The 20944-nt window shown below is 42.0% G+C and overlaps 1 protein-coding gene across 8 annotated transcripts in view; it reads left to right on the forward strand.

The window, feature by feature from the left end:
• Positions 1 to 8482: 8482 nt before the first annotated feature.
• The window catches only part of rbm47 (RNA binding motif protein 47), a 32413-nt gene continuing 19951 nt past the window's right edge, over positions 8483 to 20944 (forward strand). For 6 of the 8 annotated variants that reach the window (XM_056371687.1, XM_056371693.1, XM_056371696.1 and 3 more), the window contains exons 1-2: positions 9445 to 9741; positions 10354 to 10518. The gene's annotated coding sequence lies outside the window, so the exon portion shown is untranslated. Of the gene's footprint in view, positions 8636 to 9444; positions 9742 to 10353; positions 10519 to 20944 lie in introns of those variants that run through there. The other 2 variants (XM_056371688.1, XM_056371689.1) reach the window with 2 other exon arrangements.

A 20944-nucleotide genomic window follows, 5' to 3' on the forward strand; every position in this document is an offset into this window, starting at 1 on the left:
TCAGATACATCAGCATGAATAAATAATAGGCTGCTGTCCGACCCCGGACAAAGGTCCACCTCTCAGTGACCTGCTTCACTCATCCCTGTGCAGCTGCTTCTCAAACATGCACACGCACACGCGCACGCACATGCGCGCACACACACACACACACACACACATATGAGTTTTGCAGGATGCAGTTTGAACCAGTAGTGTGTGGGTACTTGGTGACATCACTTGACTTGAGGATTAACATCCAAAAGTTTGCAGGGACCACTAGCCTCTAATTAAACTGGATTAATAGAGAGAAACACAGACAGAGTGTAATCGGCTTTTACAGCACTCATCAATGTTTAAGTGCGAATGAAGGCTAGAACTGACCAGAAATGTGCAACGTGTCCAATAAAGCCATGTCAGTGCAAATGGAATAAATTAATGAATATCAAACAGCAGTGATTTAATGAGTGTGAAGCAGTTTCCTGTCCGGCACAGGAGAAACTCTAAGTCCACTTTAGAAGAGCAGCACTGGAAGAAAAGGCTACAGCAGCTTAGTGTAATCTGCATAGACGATGATGGGCTGTTTAAAATTGCATAGCAGGTCTTACCTTTGTCATTCAGAATCCCCCTCATGGGAACAACACAGCTCATATTCTCAAAGAAATGCAGCTGGTTTCTGCTCTGAAACTGTTTCCCTACTGTGCACCGGGTATCGCACTCTGTCCCAATGAACTACAGCCTGTCATGTACTCATCACCTCTTTGTCATGCATGGTTTTGTTCTGGAGAGTCCTGAGTTTGAAATGCCATGGCAACAATATGATAATGAAGGAGGCCTTTCATCTCTGTGACAGATATACAGTAAAAAATACATAATGTACTCGGCATTGACAACTCCTGACCATTTATAAGTTACTATCATGTGTCGTCACTGTTATGAGACTGGCAGCTGTAATAGGCCGGTTTAGATGTTGAGGCTCTTTTATCTGTGGATCCATTCATGAGGACTGAGATAGAAGGGATCACACTAGTCACCTGCTCTGACAGGCAGTTACTGTGTGTGTTTATGAGTGTGTGTCTGTGTATGTTGATGTAGTGTGTTGGCTTGTAAAGACAGCATTGGATACGTGCCAGTATACAGAACTATGTCTGACCAGTTGGACCTGCTGTAACCTCTATTCATACTGCACTGTCTCCTCATGAGTGATGGCAGTGAGGTGTCACAGGCAGATCTGATTGACACTGCCCCCTGCTGAACACCGTGACATAGTACATCTAACTCCTGTTAATGATAATATAGATAGATAGATTGAACTGTAGGGTGGAAAGTCGGTTCCTGTTTGTGTTTTGCGTGAAAAACATACAGATACACACAATACAAAACAATGTATGTGTGGTCATATATGCACATATACATTCATGCATATACATATATCCTTACACATACCAACAGGCATATATTTACACATATATACTTAATGTTCAGTGTTGTACTTAATGCTGCTGTGGCGGAGGGGAAAACTCCTGTCAAAACTTGCCCTTCCTATTAATAATAATTATACCTCTGACATACAAGCTTGTGTGCATGTCACTGTAGGGATTGTGCAGCACTGGTTCCCACTTTGCTTTCGCATTCCCTCCCACACAAAATGTTTTATATTAGCTAAGCACTGCGTGAAGACACATGCACTAATTTACTTAACCTTTTACTCTTGCCAAATGTTGCGAAGGAACTGTCATCCTACATGTCACAACAACGTTGAATAGAAGCAAGTTTTACCAATTTGAAATGATCAGTGATGTAAAAAAATAAATACAGAAATACAGTGTTTCCTCTAGGATTTTTTTCAGCAGTGGGGGCATGCTGGGGGGGGTAGAGCAGTGGCAAAGTGGTGGTGGTGGTGGGGGGGGGGTAGAGCAGTGGCAAAGTGGGGGGGGGGGGGGTAGAGCAGTGGCAAAGTGGGGGGGGGGGGGGGGTAGAGCAGTGGCAAAGTGGGGGGGGGTAGAGTCAGTGGCAAAGTTTGCACCCAGGCTCATCTCTCTCCCCTGCACCTTCACCCAGCTCTCCCGCTGCTTTGCTCTGCTCTCCTCCACTTTGTTTAACAACTCCTCCCTGTCTAATGTTACTTGTCTAATAAGATTACATTAAAAGTGTGAGTAACGTAACGCTAACAGCGTTATATAATTTACACTCACATCACATCTGATTACAAGTGTGAATTTACGAGTCAGTAAAAGGCTTATGATGCTACCTGACTAGCGTCTTCTTCATCTGTTGTCTTTCTCTTCTTAGAGAAGTATCTGAACAAGCTCATCTGAAAATGCAGTCAGCAGTTAAAACATAATGACGTGTAGATATTAGCTTAATGCTATCAATTAGTTTACCCAAGTTAGCGTCACTGAGTTGGCTAATAAGTCTACCCTTTCTCCGGTAATTCGCTGCCTTATTCCTCACGACTACACTTCTCTGACTCTCACCTGGTGCCTGACGTGACGTCACTTTCAAGGCCGCGCTCTCGCGAGTAATTAACTCCAATAGGATCCCCCAACCACCCCACTCTCTCCCTCCCTCCCTCCCCTCCCCCCGCTGTTGCGCTCATCATCACACAGGCTGTGCTGTGAAGGTGGAGAGATGTGGAGGTGGTGCATTTGCGACAATAAAAAAATTAATAAATAAAAAAATAAAAGAAATTTGAAGGCGTGGCGGCTATGATTTAGCAGTGGCGGGCCGCAGTGGCGGGCCGCCACTGCTAAATGAATGTAGAGGAAACACTGAAATAATAGGCTTTGTATGGTGAGTAATATGTAACATGTTGAGCATGAGCAGGTTAGAGAATGGAAAAACCTGAATTGCAGTTTCCTGGAGTTTTTACCGACTCACTTGACAAGGCTGACGTCTCTTTCGATGCTGAGTCAGAAAGTTCCAGTTGCAACACTGACAGTCTTCAGTTGTCCATCTTCTAATTCACCATAAGGACTGTCATGGCAGCCAAACTGGTTGAACAGGCATTATTTGTCACATTTGCTCTCCAGTAAATATTTATATATATGATGATGTGATATGATATGATATATATAAATGTATGTTGCACTTTTTCTGTTTTATTTAAGTGTGCTGTGATCATTCTGTAAAATCAGCAACTGAAATGATCACTTCAAACTCTTCTTTACCACCATGAATGTCAGTTTTCGCTGGTGAGCGTTACAACTTCTTCACTACGACCACTTTGAATCCCAGACTCACAGTCACTGTTAATGAACCAGGTTGACCAGTGTTAAGAAATCAGGACAAGTTCTTGCTTCAGGAAAAGACTAGTAGTCATAGTCCTGCCTGTAAGAAAAGCCTCTCCTCTTTAAACTGATGCCATAAATAAAAGCTATGTAACGTCTTTACAAGACCAACAGAGGGAGACACATTTCTGAGGTTCACCAGGGTTACAGCGCAGCCATATTCCTGTGTGTGTTACCCATTTCAAAGCCACTCTCTGGCCTGTGTTTGCTCTGACTACTTAGATAAAGACTCTTCACATCAGTCTTTCTGCTGCTGTTTTGAAAAACAGCTCGGGCTGACTTGAACCTAGTCTCTTATTCAGTAGTAAGAGACCAGACGAAGTTGATTTGTGTAGTTTACCAGTTCTCGGTATAAGCTACAGAAGTTGCCAGAAAAAAAAAGCAGGAAGGGGTTCATCAGTGTATGGAAAAAAAAAACCTCCGTGAGTTTTCTAGGCCTAAATGAGCCTCACTTCTCCACGGGTGAGAGTACAGCTGGAGAGATTATCCCATCCAACACGCGTCATCAATGTCGCCTCACAACAGGGCTCCAGTTGCTCTGCATGTGTTGGGTTTGTGTGTGTGTGCGTGTGTGTTTGTGTGTGTAACGGCATATTCAATAATCGGCCCGGTTGGAGACGGCGGGTCGTGCGGCTGTAAGCCGACCTGGAATTTTCTCAATAAAGGTCTAATCTTTACGGGAAGCTGTACGGTGCTGCAAGGAGTTTCTCTCTCTTTGTTTCTCACTCTTTACTTAATCAATTTACCTACACACTCACAACCCTCCAACTTCACACACTAATGTGATTCAATCACACACAGTATTTCCACTTTTCTTTTTTTTGTGTGTGTGTGTGTGTATGTGTGTGTGTGTTGTCCACTTGACTGACCTTGAGTTGATCGACTGCGAAAAAAGGGCCTTGTGTGCTACACACTATGGCCAAAAGTATATGGACACTCGAATATTCCACCCACACACGGCTGTTGAAGACAAGCATATCAAGACTATGGACTTTAATAACCTGCTCCAACAGCCTCCACTCTCCTGGGAGGGCTTTCCTCTAAATATAAGAGCGTTACTGAGGTTGGGCACTGATGTTGAATGATCAGTCATGGTTGACGTTCCAGTTCAACCCAAAGTTGTTGAACTGGATTGAGAACAGACCAGTCACGGTCTTCCACACCAAACTGGGAAATCATTTCTTTAACTGGCTTTGTGCGCGTCAACATTGTCACATTGAAACAGAAAGGAACCTAAATGGTTTCCATAAATGCAATGGAAATATACTTTTGTCTAAAATGTTATTGTATGGGTGTCCTGGTGGCTCTAAATTTACATTATTGAGACAATATTTGGTGAAAGTTGTTGAGGCCCTGAGTGGATGATTTGGTTCAGTAATTCCTTAGATGTTATGGTGGGTATGATCACAGCCTCCAGAATTGTTTTGAGGTGTTGTAAATAGCTAAAGCACAGGGTTTAAAACATTGGGTAAATGTAGTGGTAGGGATAGCATCCCATGAGTCCCATTGATTCAAGGTAAAAATTGACATGTGAAAAGTGGCTTTTAGTTTTATGTGGATGTGACAGGTTTTGTTTTTATTATATCGTGGACCTGGTCTTTCACTTTTGTACGTAAAACTTATATCATTAGTCATTGAACTTCTTGATATTCCTCCTTTCCTACATGAGGGTTTGGACTAGCTGTGCAGGAAACTCCTTTAGAGGAATGCTGCCCTGGCTGCTATGATTCAGGTCTGGCTGTTTTTTTTTTACACACACACACACACCATTTACTACTAGATGCCATGTATCAACCCTTTCTTCAAAATCAATAAAAATGTAATGTCAAGAAAAAATGTTAATTAAAAGACCAAAAAACCTAAATGAAAGAAAAAATCAATAATAATAAAAAATGCCTAAGCAACGTCTAGACAAAGATATGTGGACAGGGGTGTCCACATATCTTGATCCCAGTGTGATCTTGCTCACTCATCAAGACCCAATTAGAGTCTATTAGACCCACATCTCTCTCTCTCTCTCTCTCTCTCTCTCTCTCTCTCTCTCTCTCTCTCCTCTCTCTCTCTCTCTCACACACACAGCACAGTCTTCTACCTTCTACATAAGCATTAACTTTAGCTTGTTGCAAAGTGGAGAATGCTGCTTTTGTGTAAAGTACAAGGTCAGAACAAGAAACATCAGAGAGAGAGAGAGTAGGGAGAGATAGAATAGTAGATGACACGCAACAGATTCACATTCAAACAACAAGATCCACAGCAAGGTCATAAACATTGATTATAAACTGGCACACACACACACACACACACACACACACACACACACTGTCAAAGGTCATCACAGAGACTGGCATTCATTCTAACCCTAACCTTAACCACTGACCCAAAAATCTGCTTTTTCCAAACTGGATACACGGCTTTTGTCCTCAGTTGGACAAGCTGTCCCCAGTTAACTGGTGTTTAGTTGGAAAATTGTCACCAGAGGTAGGCTATGACAAAAACACACACACACACACACACACACACACACACACACACACACACTACGTTTTTTTCAAAACAATTTGACATCAAAAATCCAGTTCACCACCAGATACAATAGTAACACGATGCCAGTTTTCCTCCTGTCTCAGTTTTCCTTACAGTGTGTGTGACGGCTCGATTGGACCCACTTGTTGCAAGTGAATAGATAACACTGCCTTGTCTCTTTTTTGTGTCGTCGTCAGGCGTTCGGAGTATCAGTTTGGACTGTTTTCCTGGGAATCTCTGCTCTGTGTGTCTCAGGTCTCTCTTTCTATTGTGTAGCAACCAGGGCAGGGTCTGAGCTGCTTATTGTGGGGAGAGTTTGCTTTTGTTTACACCCCGTGAAAAGGCAGCATGTGCACGTCTGCAAGTCTCTGTGTGTGTAAACTAAAAGTTCATTTAGCTGTCATTAATGGATCATTCCAGTTTATTACAGCGTAAAACCTTATTTAAGTAGTTTTACATATCCGTTCTATAACTATTAAAGGAGCAGATTAATGTTAGGGGAAATGTTTATTCACTCTTTTGCTCCGAGATAGATGAGAAGATTAATAGCAAAACTGTGTGTGTGCAGTAAATGTGAAGTTATAGCCAGCAGCTGAGGAGACAGTTATCTTCGTGTAGCATAAAGACTGGAAGCAAGGGGAAACAGCTGGCAACAACAACCTCTTACACTTCATTGATTAAACAAATGAGATATAACATGATTATTTTGTATAATTACCGGTGCTGTTAGTTGTTTTTCTAATGTTGGACAGAGCCTTGCTAGCTGTTTCCCTCTGTTACCAGTGTTTATGCTAAGCTAAGCTAACAGTCTTCCTGACCTACTGTACTTGCCATAGTTGTGCACTCAGAGTTTTCCACAGTGATCAAGGATACAGTGATGTGCCATGTTCCCACATCTCAGCAGTTACTTTGATGAATACGGTGTTATCATGAATCAAAAGAAACAATGGCTGTAATTTCACAATAGTTAAAGTCTTATAATAAACCAGAATTATCCATTAACGCAGGGTTGTTTACAGATACTACTCACAGGAGTTCCACTTACTTCATTATTATATAGCTTAATGGAAAGTAAAACAAATTTTCTGCTAAGTTTATATAAATTACTTTATATAAATTATACCATTTAAAAAAAGGCCCTAAAAGTGACCAAAGTGTTTTTCTCAGCTCAATATTAAAATCTCAAAACCTCTGCCTCCTGATGAGCTTTGTATCTTTATTGGTGACCTTAAACAGTGCGGAGGTGTATAGAGAAACACCAGCCGATAAAGACATCATAAAATTTTGAACAATCCTCCCTGCCCTTCCCCTTAAATAAAACCACCCTTATCTCCATAACTGATACACCACTGGTGAAGGATCCCTCCCTGCATTATCCCATACCCCAGCACGTTGTTTCAACAGGAGCTGGTATGATGAAGAAAGAAATACGCTGCATATTTGACTATAATATCAGTTTGATTTTAATGAAGACTTTAATTTGATCTATTTTTGGTATCAAGAAAGTTGGATGGTAACTTTTATGTATCAAAATCAAAGCACTAATAAGAAAGGTATAGAAATCTAAAATAAACAAAATCCTGTCACTGGTTCATTTCAAACAAGCTGAAGAACTCACATAGTTACTGTACTTTCCTATATTATACAGAAGCAATATCACAGACTAAATACATAGGCAACAAACAATTTACATTACTGTTAACCTTTTTTTATTCAACCATAACACCAGATGTGAAATGACCATATTGGCACATTATCGACTTCTTGTGACTATTTTTCAAACGATGCAAACGATCGTTTTTAAGATGCTTCCATTCATCTCATGTCAAAGTTATTATTCCGTCACTGGTTATTTAATACAGACGGCTTTCAAGAGCACTTTGATGGATTACCTAACTTAAGCAAGTCTCTGCACGTGGATTTTCATACTGTCAAGAAATGATTGAAAAGCAACAGTTATAAATGGTGGGGGAAAAACACACTCTGCACAGTCAGTCTAAAACTGGTTTATTTGGGAAAATTGACAGCAGTAACAATGAGTAAAATCGTTAATTAGCTAAAACCACTGGATATTGTTGTCATACACATGTAAATACTGTAAGCTGTATCTGCCTGCACACTGTTACTCAGATAATGATGACTTAACACCAATGAACTACTTCCCACCTGTGATATTAAAGATAAACTTTTTACGTGATACCAAAGGTCATCTGTGAACTCTGCAGCCGGCTTGTTGTAGTACAGTTATAGAGACTTAACTTAATATTACATATGTGTCTGTATTTGTGCGCATCATTCAAGGCCTGTGAGATCTGTTAAGTAAGCATTAAAGTCAAATGTATTGAGCAACACGTCCAACGGCCCGGGCCTCCTCCCTACCAGAGTTCAGCTGCTGTGTTGAAACGTTATTTCTCTGTGTGAGCACGTCTGACTCAATCTCAGTTTCCTATACACACACACACACACACACACACACACACACACACACACACACACACACACACACACAGGCAAGTTCCCTACTGGGGGTGTGTGCAATGTGTACAGGGACTTTATCTGAATGTATGCATGTGTGTGTGTGTGTGTGCGTGTGTGTGCGTGTGTGTGTGTGTGTGTGTGTGTTGGTACTCTAAACAGAAATCCAGCTTCCTCACTTCTCTCTTCTGTCCTCAGTCTGTCAGTTGGTTGAACACGGTTGTTACTGTTCAGTTCTCCCTCTCTCTCTCTCTAATTGTTTCCATGACAACTGGTTGTCACTAAGACGTCGCACTCACCACGCACCTGAGATCAGGAAGAAGGAAGTACCTTAGCCCCGCCTACGCCAAATTCTACAAGGAATTCAGGTAGGCAAACACACACACACACACACACAACACACACACACACACGCGCGCACACGTTGAATGAGAGTTGAACGCTGGAGGTCTGGAGTGTTGAAACTTCTCTACGTGATCAAACAAGTATGATATTGCCAAAACTGAAGGAGAATAAAGAGTGGGGTGGGGTGGGAATGAAATATGAAGGTGGAGAATAAGAAACTCCAGTTGAGCTGGTATAGTTTTGGTTATCTTCACTGTTTTACTTTCACTTCAGGTTTACAGCAGGAGCCCTGTTTAACAAAAGGGAGAAACTGTTTACATTAGACATTTAAAGTTTCAGCTTTCCCCTCCAGAAGTCAGTCATGTCTGTGTCATCCTGTGACAGTGAGACACAAGAAATCTGAGAGGACGTGAACGAGATGTTATTACTGAGAGATGTCATTACAGAGGGATCAGTGCCGCACAGTATCTACGTAATAATAACACGAAGACAGCGTGTCATCATGACCTCAAGGGTGTATATATGTTTGTGAATGAGTGCAGGCTGGTTTGTGTGTGATCATCAGTAATAAGCATGTGGTGGATGGGATCATGTGGTGCGAGGTTTTGGACTAGGTGTGCAGGAAACTCCTTTAGAGGAATGCTGCCCTGGCTGCTATGATTCAGGTCTGGCTGTTTTTTTTTTTTTACACACACACACACACACACACACGGATTGGCCAGGGCCACAGGAGGATAGCATTTCCCATCCGGAATGATAGGAGGGAGGGAGGGAAGGAGGGAGGGAGGGAGGGAGGTGTGTGTTGGGGGTTTGGGCAGTCAGATTCTGGTTTGGTGAGTTTTAGGAGAAGGCAGTGTGTACACCATACACAGTTCAAGAGGGAAAGAGAAAGAGAGACAGAGAGAGAGAGAGACGAACAGATGGAGAGAAAGATTGAGAGAGATTTTCTGAAATGAAAAGAGACGGAAGAGAAGACTAAATACCTGAACACAAGATAAAGTGTTTGGAGAGTTTAGGTGACGGACGCCGAAGCTCCAGCTCAAGCAGCTCTAGCAGCAGCGGCAGCAGCAGCACCTTCACTTACCATCATGCAACCTTGACTTGAATGACTCGTCAGCTATGGTGTGCTGTAAGGAAGACAGGTTTTTGTTTCTTTCTGGATGAAGCGGGTTTTTCTCTGATGTGTTTCCGGGGATCATTAGTGTGTTGGTCTGTGTTTTCAGAACTTTTTTCTCTCTCCCCCCCCCCCCCCCCCCCCCCCAACCTTCTCGGTTCTGAGGAATGTGGGGCTTATGTCAGTGAGAGTCAGGTACCGACTCACTAATTACCACTGCCCCCCCATTCACCCACCCACCATTGCTCTCTCTCTCTCTCTCTCTCTCTTACTCTTTCCTTCAACTCCACCACCTTCTGCCCTCTCCTCCACTCCAAGACCTTGTGCCCCCCACCCACCTTCGCTCTTGTCTCCTGCTATTGCGTCTACAAGCGCTGTCGTGACTGAGAGGAGAGGAGAGGACAAACACAGAGGATCTGAGTCAGAATCCAAAAAAAAACCAAAAGGAGAACAGAAACTCTGACTTGTCCTCTATCTCCGTGTGTGTGTGTGTGTGTGTGTGTGTGTGTGTGTGTGTAAGTGTGTGTGTGTGTGTGTGTGTGTGTGTGTGTGTGTGTGTGTGTACTGTGTTTGTTAGATGTGTCTGAGATCTCTACTGATTGTGCTTTGGTGGACCTGTCATTGAAGAAAGGAGGTGCCTTGACAGCGAAGGAGAGGCCGGAGAGAACCTGACAGACAGACATTAAGGAGGAGAGGAAGAAGAAGGGAAGATGAGAAAGTGACAAGCTGGATCATTTCTTTTGAACGGCGGCAGAAGAACCTACAGCGACTACACGTCCCATCATCCTACAGGTTGGCTGGGAACTCGTCATGTGTCTCTTTTTCTGTCCTTTCTGTCTGTTTCTCATTTCAATCTTAACGTTTTAACAGTTCTGCTACAAGGCTAGTTGAGGGACATGGTGTGTTTTCTCATCTGGAGGACACACACACACACGCACACACGCACACACACACACACACACATGCACACACAGTGGGTATCTGGAAGGACATTTCTTCAGCTGGTCCAGTGTTCACTCTGACCCAGCTGACTGCTGTAACCTTCACTACAAGGTTGTGCGATGGGGACTCGATGTTTATTTTTTGTGGGGATGTGTGTGTGTGATCAGTTGCTGTCTTGTCTAGTTGCCTGTGTGTGTGTGTGTGTGTGTGTGTGTGTGTGTGTGTGTGTGTGTGTGTGTGTGTGTGTGTGTGTGTGTGTGTTTCAGAAACTGGTTGAGCAGGGTGCCAGTTTGCCTTTGGTGTCCTGTTGTTATACAAACGAGATTTCGTTGTGTGAGCATATACATGTGTGAATGCACGTGCCTGTTCATATATTCTCCATTTGTGTGCAGTTCCAGTGTGTGTGTGTATGTGTGTCTGTGTGTGTCTGTGTATAAAAGTTCACATCCAGCTGATCTTTTTCCAAGAATAGCTGTCTCTCTGAATCTCTCATCTACAGATTATAAAATTACATTTACAAGACTCGAACTTCTTCAACTGTAGTTTGTGGACTGTCAATGTCAACGACAAAATACAGAAGCATCACATTATGATGAACCTTCTCCTTCAACAAGATGTTTAATATCTAATTCACACCTTATGTGATAGTACGTGATAACACTAGGGATTATTTTCCTCAAAAAAACACAAACTAATCAAAACCTGCAGGTGCTAATTTTAGTGGATGTAGCGGGATGATGATAGCGTGCAGGTGCTATTGTGTGACATAAAAGTTATAGTTTCCCTTACTAACTTACTGTGGAGGACAGTGTGTGCGTGCGTGTGCGTGTGTGTGTGCGTGCGTGTGTGTGTGTCATGCATCTTGACAGTCGACCGGCTTCCTTGTGAATACTGTAAATACTCCCACAAGTTTAAGGTGTGTGTGTGTTGAGGTGCCCGTCAGACCTGATGAAGTGATGACACTTCTTTAAAACTGCCTCACGCAAAACACCAAAACCAAAAATAGATTCCAGTTAAATGGTTAGTATGTGACAGTGATAATTATTCAAATGCACCTGTGTGTCTTTCTCTGTGTGTGTGTGTCTGTCATACAGTGGCTGTGGGTTCATTACTGATTGTGCAAGTAGGTTCAGGAGGTGAACCATTTTTCAGAATGATACTTATCTCTCAAACCACTGTATCACATTCCACAACTACAAAAAAAAGGGACAGACAGACATCCAAAGCAAGATTGTATATCGAAAGGTTTTTTTTTTCTACCTTGACCTTAGTATTATGTTTGTGCCAGTTCTGGTTTCAGGAAGACAGACAACGTTAGAGGAACACAGGGCAACAGAAAGTAAAAATAAAAACTCTCTTTCGTTTCTTTCATTTTACAAAAGTTAAACGGCAAAAGGAAGAGAAACAGCTTGAACGGCATTAGTTATACGCACGCACACACACACACAAAGTATATGTCACATGACTGTCACATGACCATCTCATGCTCATGATGAGGAAGCATAGATTCAGTCTAGTGTGTGTGACAAAGTCATAATCCTAATCCACCAACACTGAAGCAGAAACCTAAAGCTGCAGTGTAAAGCGACTAATGCAGCAGAGAGAGAACCTGTTAGCACTATTGTGTTGTTTATGAAACACCTGTAACAAGATCTGATCACCCTCTCTCTCCTCTCTCCCTCTTTCTGTTTGTCACAAACACACACACACACACACACACACACACACACACACACACATACCTGGAAAGCACAATGGCCACATTCTTCCTCTCTATCGCCTCCCCCCCTGGACCTCCCTCTTCAGCTCCCCTCTGATCGGACCAAACACTGAACAGCAGCGAGTCAAGGGGAAGTTGAGACAGGTCAAAATGAGGGTTGTACATACTGTACAGGTAGTTTAGTAAAAAACGGGGGTAGCTCTTCAATTCAGAGAAGTGGAAAAAATATTATTAACATGTTCAGTTTGTGCACAAATGCAGAGGAAACATGAAAAAACGACTTACACCAGTAGATAATTTGGACGGCAAGGAATTTCAAATGACAAAAAGTAAGGCTGGAGGTGAACAGTACGAGGAAAGGTTGATGTAACAATTCATCGTAGAGGAAAAGAAATTTAGTTGCAATCTGTCCAGGGTGGGGGTGTTTATTATTTGTTCCTGTCCTTTCACTCCTCCAAGTCACATCTGTTTTATGATGTGACATCACTGTGATTCAGGTTTGGTTAGGTTTAGACAGAAAAACAACTTTCCCAACAAGGATTAGGGAAAGATCATGGTTAGGGTTAACGCGACTGCTTTATGAAGGTCACCTTTGTCATCATGTTTACAATAACAAAACTACCGTTAAGATTATGGAAAGATCGTGGTCACGCTTAAAAAGAAACCAACGTTGGCTGACGGCTTGAAACAGGACAATGAACAGCAGCGTCCTGTGTTTAAATCAACATTTTATTTGATAATTTCAGCCGCGCCAACCTCCTCCCTGTGCGGCCACTAGAGGCCTTTGTCACTTAGATGTAAAAAATGATTGGTAGGTTGTTGGGCAGGACGACATAGTTTGTCAGTGCTCATTGTAACCATGAAAAATGATAATGCAGATTATACTTTTCTGATCTGCAGTATTGATTGTGATGTTTTGGTTAGCGCTGCGAACAGAAACTGGTTGGTTAAGGTTAGGAAAACATCATGGTCATGGCTAAAACGATACAACACTGACTGCTGGTAGGAAATAGGCTGTGAACAAGGGTGTCCAATATAGAAGTCATACACTCATATTAAAGTTTGTTGGCCCTACAACCATCCCTGACTTCCTCCCTAAGAGGTTATAATAATGTCACACACTATTTGACTGACAGGTGCAACGCTGTGACCTAGAAATGATGTTTATGTGCTACTAATTTAGAGATAATAAGCTTGTTCATTAAAGTATCTTATATAACAATTATGTGTAAACTTATGTGTAGGGACTCACAGCACTTAATTAGGGAAACATTTCTGTTTAATACTGAAAAAGTCTGCAGTGATGTGCGTGTGACACATTTAACTAAAACCACAATCTCTCCCTAACCTTAATGCAAAGTACTTTTGTTGACTGAACCTAATCACATGCAGGACTCGGGATGGAAATCGGGCCTATTTCCTCAGTGGAAAGTATGTCCACTGAAAACCGTTCACAGGGATTGCCCAGAGCGAGTGTTACAGTGAACCTGGACAAATTAAACCATAACTATCTGCAAGGATTGATACCACCAGACTTGATGGATTTTTTATTTCTTTTTTAATAGAGAGAGCCCTTGAGATGAGATATTGCGCAACTGTCTCTCTTCTGAGAACGTGGCAGGACCGACACACACTGTTGAGTGTGTAAACAGGTGACATCCACACAGTGTGAAGGCTGGATCAACACTCCTCCTCCTCCTCTTCCCCCCCTTTTCTCCTTACTCCCCTGCCTTCTGCTGGTCAACCTTTCACCTCCGCGTAACCCCTCCAACCCTCCCCCCCATGCGGTGACACTGCTGAACCCTCCATCCTCTCCTCCTATCCTGCTCGCCTCCTTCCTCCCTCCCTACTCTGTTCTCCAACCTGCTCATACGCTAATGCTGTTATTATGCTTCATTTCACTGCTAGTTTCTTCCTCTGCCTGTTGACTCCTTTAGCTGGATGGAGGTTTTCTTTTTTTAGGGTTAGATTGAGTGTGAACATGGGCATATTAAAGGATAACTTTGTCTTCAATGCCCATATCTACATTAAAAGCTTAAGTTTGTAGTTTGTAACAGTTGAATTGTGAAGAGATCCCTTCCCTATAGTGTCTACAATTTGTGCACAGAAATTAAATTACAATCGTTTTAGGGAAGTGTGTTTGAAGACAGTATGGACATGAGGAACAATAACAGTGATTAGCAATTATTCTAATGAACATACAGGTATGTGAGTGCTGTTTTAAATTAGACCTAATTAGACTTTAAATTAAACATTTTTAACCTAACCTTTAGCTCGCATGCACGCACACGCACACGCACACGCACACGCACACGCACACGCACACCAAGCATCCAATTGCCCTGTTCTCAAACAGACTCTTCTCTGCATACCTGTTGCTACACACAATGGGCTAGTTGTCTGGACCGCAGGCCAAGAGGCAAGGTGTGTGTGTGTGTGTGTGTGTGTGTGTGTGTGTGTGTGTGTGTGTGTGTGTGTGTGTGTGTGTGTGTGTGTGTGTGTGTGTGTGTATGTGCAATGGGTGATTTGATTCTGGCAGGGAAGGCAATCAAATGTGGATAGTGTTGAGGTGTGCGAGTGTGTGGAAGTGAGTACGGTAGGTGAGGGGGACAGAAACTACCGCTACTACACTGCAGCTCATGATAAGACCCAACCATAAAACACACACACACACACACACACACACACACACACACACACACACACTTGCATGCATGCATACACACAGCTACTCTGCCTTCCATCCTGCCAGAATGGAATGTTCCATGGGCCGAGACTCACTCTGTGAACCCATTCACAAAATGGCACAGAATAGGCATGTTCAGGCCACACACACACACACACACACACACACACACACACACACACACACAGACACAGACACTTGCATGTGCAGACACACAGGCTCATCCCTCCTCTCTCTCTCTCTCTCATCCTCTCATCTATCATTCACACTTGTCCCCTCTCTCCTACGTTCTCACACTCCCTTTCCCTTTCTCTTCTTTGTTTGTTTCACAGGTAGTTTCAGCTCGTCATTCAGTGTGAGAGCAGGTGAACAGGTGGATTACAAAGCGTTTTTTTTTTTTTCATCATAAAACCTGTGTTTCGGTGTGGTGTGCGTGACACTGTTTAGCGCTTTAGCTATTGTGAGTTTAGGTTCTTAGTTTAGTTTCTGTATTTAGGGGGCGTTAGCTGGAGTTGGCTGGCACTGAATTCCACCAGCTTTACATTCAGCTCTGATCTGCCTGTTTTACTTACCTTCTCATTTTTCTGATAACTTTCTCTCTCTTTGTGTGTGTGTGTGCACGTGTGATGGAGAACAATTTCTCTTCCCAGGACACAAGGGACGGTGAAAATTGCAGGTTTAAGATTGCTAGAAGATAAAACGTCTTCACAATTAATGAAGTGAAATTCCGATCAGGAGACACTGCTTTCTGATGTACTCGTGTTATTTACATGCTTGTAATTACACATATTGAATGCTGCGTAATCATCCTGCCATGTTATAATAAATATACAGAGATGGTGCACACAGCAGAGACAGGATCAGTCAGGGGATGAGACTGAACAGCACCAAGTCATAGCTGGTTAGCTGGTGACGGAGGTGGATAAAGGGCAGGGGTTTGCTTCACATGGACTAGTTTGTACAAAATGTTATCTGACCACATCCAGAGATCCAAGTGTTTATAGTGGCTGTAATAAACAACTTAAGTAGTTATGTGAAGAATTTAAAAAGAAAAAGAGTTTTAGAGCCATGGTCTCACCTCTGCACCCCAGGCCAACAACTGTGTGAAGTAGCAATGACTGTCGGATTGTCTGGCCGTGGTCGCACTCGTATAGTGAGGCCAAAATCCCCCAAAAGAAGTGTCCGTGGCATGTACATTACTTTCCGCATTCAAAAGTTGACACTCCTGAAATGTCCATTACAATCATCGATTGCTTTGTGTCACTTTTTCTTTCATTTCCAAGTAAGTGATTTACATACTGTGGCTGAAGTGTGGCTTTACTTTCAACCTGCCCGTCTGGAATGTACTGCTAGATGCATTGAAGATGGCACATTACATGTAATAATAATAATAATAATGGAACAGTATGAAACCAAAACTGCAAAAGCAAGACCTTAGTTGTAAGATAAAATCCACCTGTGCTCATAATTCAGCAGGGTCTGGTATTTCATCCACATGCTGCTTACACACCATCACATGACAGATTCTGGGTGTGAGGACAGTCATCCATGTTGACGTTATAGTGGTTATTGGTCACTGGCCAGATAATAAGTGGCTTCACTGTGGTTATAAGTCATAAGGGCGATGCTGTTTTTTAAGTTTTTCTAGCTCCTTCAAATCTTTTCTTCAGACGTCTCTCTTCCTCTTTCTCTCTCCTTCCGTGTCTCCTTGACCTTGGCTCTGATTGTAGCACCTAAACACACAATGCTCCTGCTCTGCCATTGGATAGTGACAAGCCACATGACTGGATTGTCAGCTGATCAAATTCTAGGCAAAAGGGGAAACTTCTTTCATCAGGATGGAAGAAAAAAAAATGCAGGACTTTAATGTCAGATCCTGTGTGTGTGTGTGTGTGTGTGTGTGTGTGTGTGTGTGTGTGTGTGTGTGTGTGTGTTTGTACGTGCACGGTAGCAGGGAAGAAAGGCTCTCTTTTTGTGCTGAGTCATTTTTGTTAATCATAAGTGGGACACTGGGATTGGTTATCAGTGGTTACAGGATGTGAGGTGAAGGAGGAAGCGTTACAGCAGAACGGAGGCAGATATGAAAAGTCTTAATCTCTCAGGAGTTTTTAAGCAGAACAGCATTTTTACACTTTACACTGGACAGGTTACATCCGTCTCACACACAAACGCACTGTGATCTGTGTGTTGTGTGTGTTCAGATGAATGCAAGTGTGTGACACCCTGCAGTGTTTGTTCCCTCTGTTGGGACTTTGATGAGAGGGTCACCTGAGATTGAGGATCCAGTTTAGATCATTTTCTTTATATTTCAGTTTTAAGTACTTATGCTCTGACTGAGGAAATATTTATTTTAGTTTGACACTGACGCTTAAAATATATTATGTAGTGGTTTGAGTTCAGTAAAAAAAGTAAAGCAGGGCATTGATTCTTAATTATTTTTCCATATTTTTTTTATTTTCAATTCATTTTGAATGTTCAGTCTAAGTCCAAGTTTTGTTTTTGGTATTTTTCATGTCATATTCAAATGTTCAGTTTCAGTTTTCTTTCTGTGGAAATGAAAGAGATCCTTGTTAATTTTATTTCAGATTTAGTTATTAGATTTCTGAGGCCTGCGTCTGATCTTTTTTGAAATATCTTCTCCACATAAAGCGATGGACAAAAATCTTGAACTTTCTTGCATTAAAAGAAAATCTCATCTTGTATCAGTTGGAGTCTTTTAGTCTTGATTTTTGTTTCAGCTAACAAAAATGTTTTTAACGGCTATATTAGTACTTGTGTAACTTTCCATTTATAAACAGATACAGAGGTAAACAGAGATATTAAAAAGCTGGTAGAGAGAAACACAGACACTCACTAGCACAGATGCTGATGTCTGAAGTGTTGCTGATGAAGGTGTAATCTGCTGCCTGTTGGAATTATTTTCCTGACAAACAAGCACTTAGTTGAGTTGAAGCCCGTCAGCTGTGTCACATGCCATGCAGGGCCGACACACATCTCCAGACACACACACATTTCTCTAATGTTTATGTTTGCATTAGCAGTTAGTGAAGTTTACATACAACACAACACAGCACCGTACCTCTTTGCATTCAGCGTTTCTGCTGACATCCATGCTGACCTTTGCTTTTGATGACATACTGTTTGACAGTAAATCTCAGATGTTTTAAAAAATGTAGTTCCTTGCGGATCATAGGTATTAACCATCATCAACCATGTGTACTGAAGTGAACGGCTCGCTTCATAGTAGTTTCTATGACCCCAATCTTAATCACTTTTTAAACAGAATTATCAGTTTGAAAGGCCACTGATACCAAATGGAAACAGGCACACAATATAGCCTGTGAATGTGTGTTTGTGTGCTTATGAGTGTGTGGCTGCGCATGCATGCATGTATGCTAGAGCCAATAACACCAATATGAAACCTTCAAAGAATAATAATGAAATAACAATACATTGGCCAAAATTGTTATTTTCCTTACATAAAGACGTGTTATTGAAAACATTGTATGACGAGGATATGTCTGTTGAACAATAAGCCTTATTTTTTTTAACAGTAAACATCATTAAAAATGTAATTATTGTGAAATATAATATCAATAGGAACATAAATAATAAAAAAGAGAAAAGTTACATTTACATACATATGCTGCCAATAAAATAAGATAAAATAAAATGACTAATTTACTGATCTGCAGTGTCTTCTTTGGTGCGCCAAAGGCCAAGGTGCGCAGCAAGATTATGCATCAGCAGTTCACTGATATCAGCTGATACAACCTCCGAATGTAGGTTCAGATATACGTACTATACGGGAGCGTGTGTGTTGAGTTTGACTAAACTATGTGTGCGTTACTCTCTGTTTGGTTGGCAACAAGACAGCACACACAGACACGGCAGACTCCTCTTCAGACTCTAACATCCTCCCATCGGTCTCAGTGACCGTTGCAAAGCTGTTTGTGTACGGCTTCTTACAGTTGTGTATGGATTCATATCAGACCTGCAGGGCCAGTTCCCCCACGTCTATTACCCCTGAGCTGATGGCTATCTCCTGTTCAGTGCATGACTTTGTGCTTTTGTGGCATTAGTGTGTGTGTGGACGTCTTTATTGGACACACTGGGCATCTTTTGGTGATTTCATCATTAGAGTCCAATTGTTGGATTCTGTTATATAAATGTTTATATTCTGTTCATGAGTGCTACCTAGAGTCGGGAACTGCTGGTGTGAGCTTGTGAAGGCTGTTGAGACATTGTATGTTAAACTAGGCTATTGAAATAAACTTGCCTTGACTTGATGTGTGAGTGTGTGTTTGTGAGATACAGTGTGCTGGCAATAAAGTCATCTTGGTGTTTGGATCACACTCTCCTCCACCTTTTAAAATAGGTTTATTGCTGTGTGCGGCCTTCACTCCAACCTTTTTACACTCTGTTGGGGGAGAGAAGAGATTTCTCCATCTGTAAACTTTGAACTGGCTATCTACATATACTGTGTGTGTGTGTGTGTGTGTGTGTGTGTGTGTGTGTGTGTGTGTGTGTGTGTGTGTGTGTGTGTGTGTGTGTGTGCTGCCAAAAAGGCAAGAATCAGTGATTGCATGTCCTTCATTAACAGAGTCATTGGTTAATGTGTCACTTGTGCAATGGCATTTCCACACACAAACACACTCATACACACACTTAAGCTGGAGTAGAACAGCACCCCGACTGATAAGAGTGTAGGCCCTGTTCTCTTTAAGGGTTGTTTAAGGTTATGCACACTTCCACACATTGTCAGTGTGGTCTCCTTCCTATTCTCTCTGACCCTCTCTGTGTTTCTGTCAAATATGACTGGAATGTGACAACTGTGTTCTCTCTGTTTCGAATGTATTTATCAGCGTGTTGCCAATAAAGCGACTTTGAAATCATACTTAATGCAACCTGCAGAAATAAAGCTTATTAACACAGCTGAAGCTTAATCTTCCTAATCATTTGGGTGTCAGGTCATACTATCTGGATTTGTCTGGAGAAGACCATGGCACACTGTGGCAAAGCCAGAAATGTATAGTGCATGTTTGGACACAATAGCTTGTGGAGGAAATGTTGTTTGAACTTGAGAAAGCTTCGACTATCATGTTGATAAAATTCTATGACTACCAGGTCACTGGGGCTTCAAACCGGATGAAAAACCCTAAGTGGTCACAGAAAAATCTGTCAAATTTAGTCCTCAACAGGTTTATGCGAAAATGCCCCAGGCCCTAAAGTAATCTCTTCTCCTTTAAAGTGTTTTTCTAGGCTGTGTTTGAAGTTCTTTGAGTCTATGCTCTTGTTTTCTAATATGCCTGAGGATATTTGGTTTGATTAAACACAGTAGTTCTCTGGATAGAAGTGGTCTCAAGAAGGCAACTGCTGACATCTGTAGCGTAACTCTGATGAACTTTAACCTTTTGTTAAGCTTTTTCTTGATAGCTTTACTTTGGTTTGATCTCAGATGATGTGTTGTCACTTGTTCAGGGAGCAAGGAACTATTCTTAGCCATGCTGCTGGCGTGGCTCTTGGGATGGCGTTGTGGGTCAGTCTACCACTCAGTTCAGACTGAAATATCTCAATAGCTATTGGATGGACCGGCATGAAGTTTTACATTCATGTTTCCCAGAGGATGAATTTTGATGACTTATGTCACTTTTCATCTAGCGCCATCGTCAGGTCAAAATTTCAAGTGACAAAATACCTGCAAAACTAATGACATTCTCATTCTCAGCCTCAGCTGTACTGTTAGCATGCTAACATGCTAAACTAAGATGGTGAACACAGAAAACATTATACCTGATAACATCAGCATATTAGCATTACTTTTGTTAACATGTTAGCATGCTGATGTTAGCATTTAGCTCAAAGAGGCA

The sequence above is a fragment of the Seriola aureovittata genome, chromosome 3 (genome assembly GCF_021018895.1).
Source record: "Seriola aureovittata isolate HTS-2021-v1 ecotype China chromosome 3, ASM2101889v1, whole genome shotgun sequence".
Lineage (NCBI taxonomy): Eukaryota > Metazoa > Chordata > Actinopteri > Carangiformes > Carangidae > Seriola > Seriola aureovittata.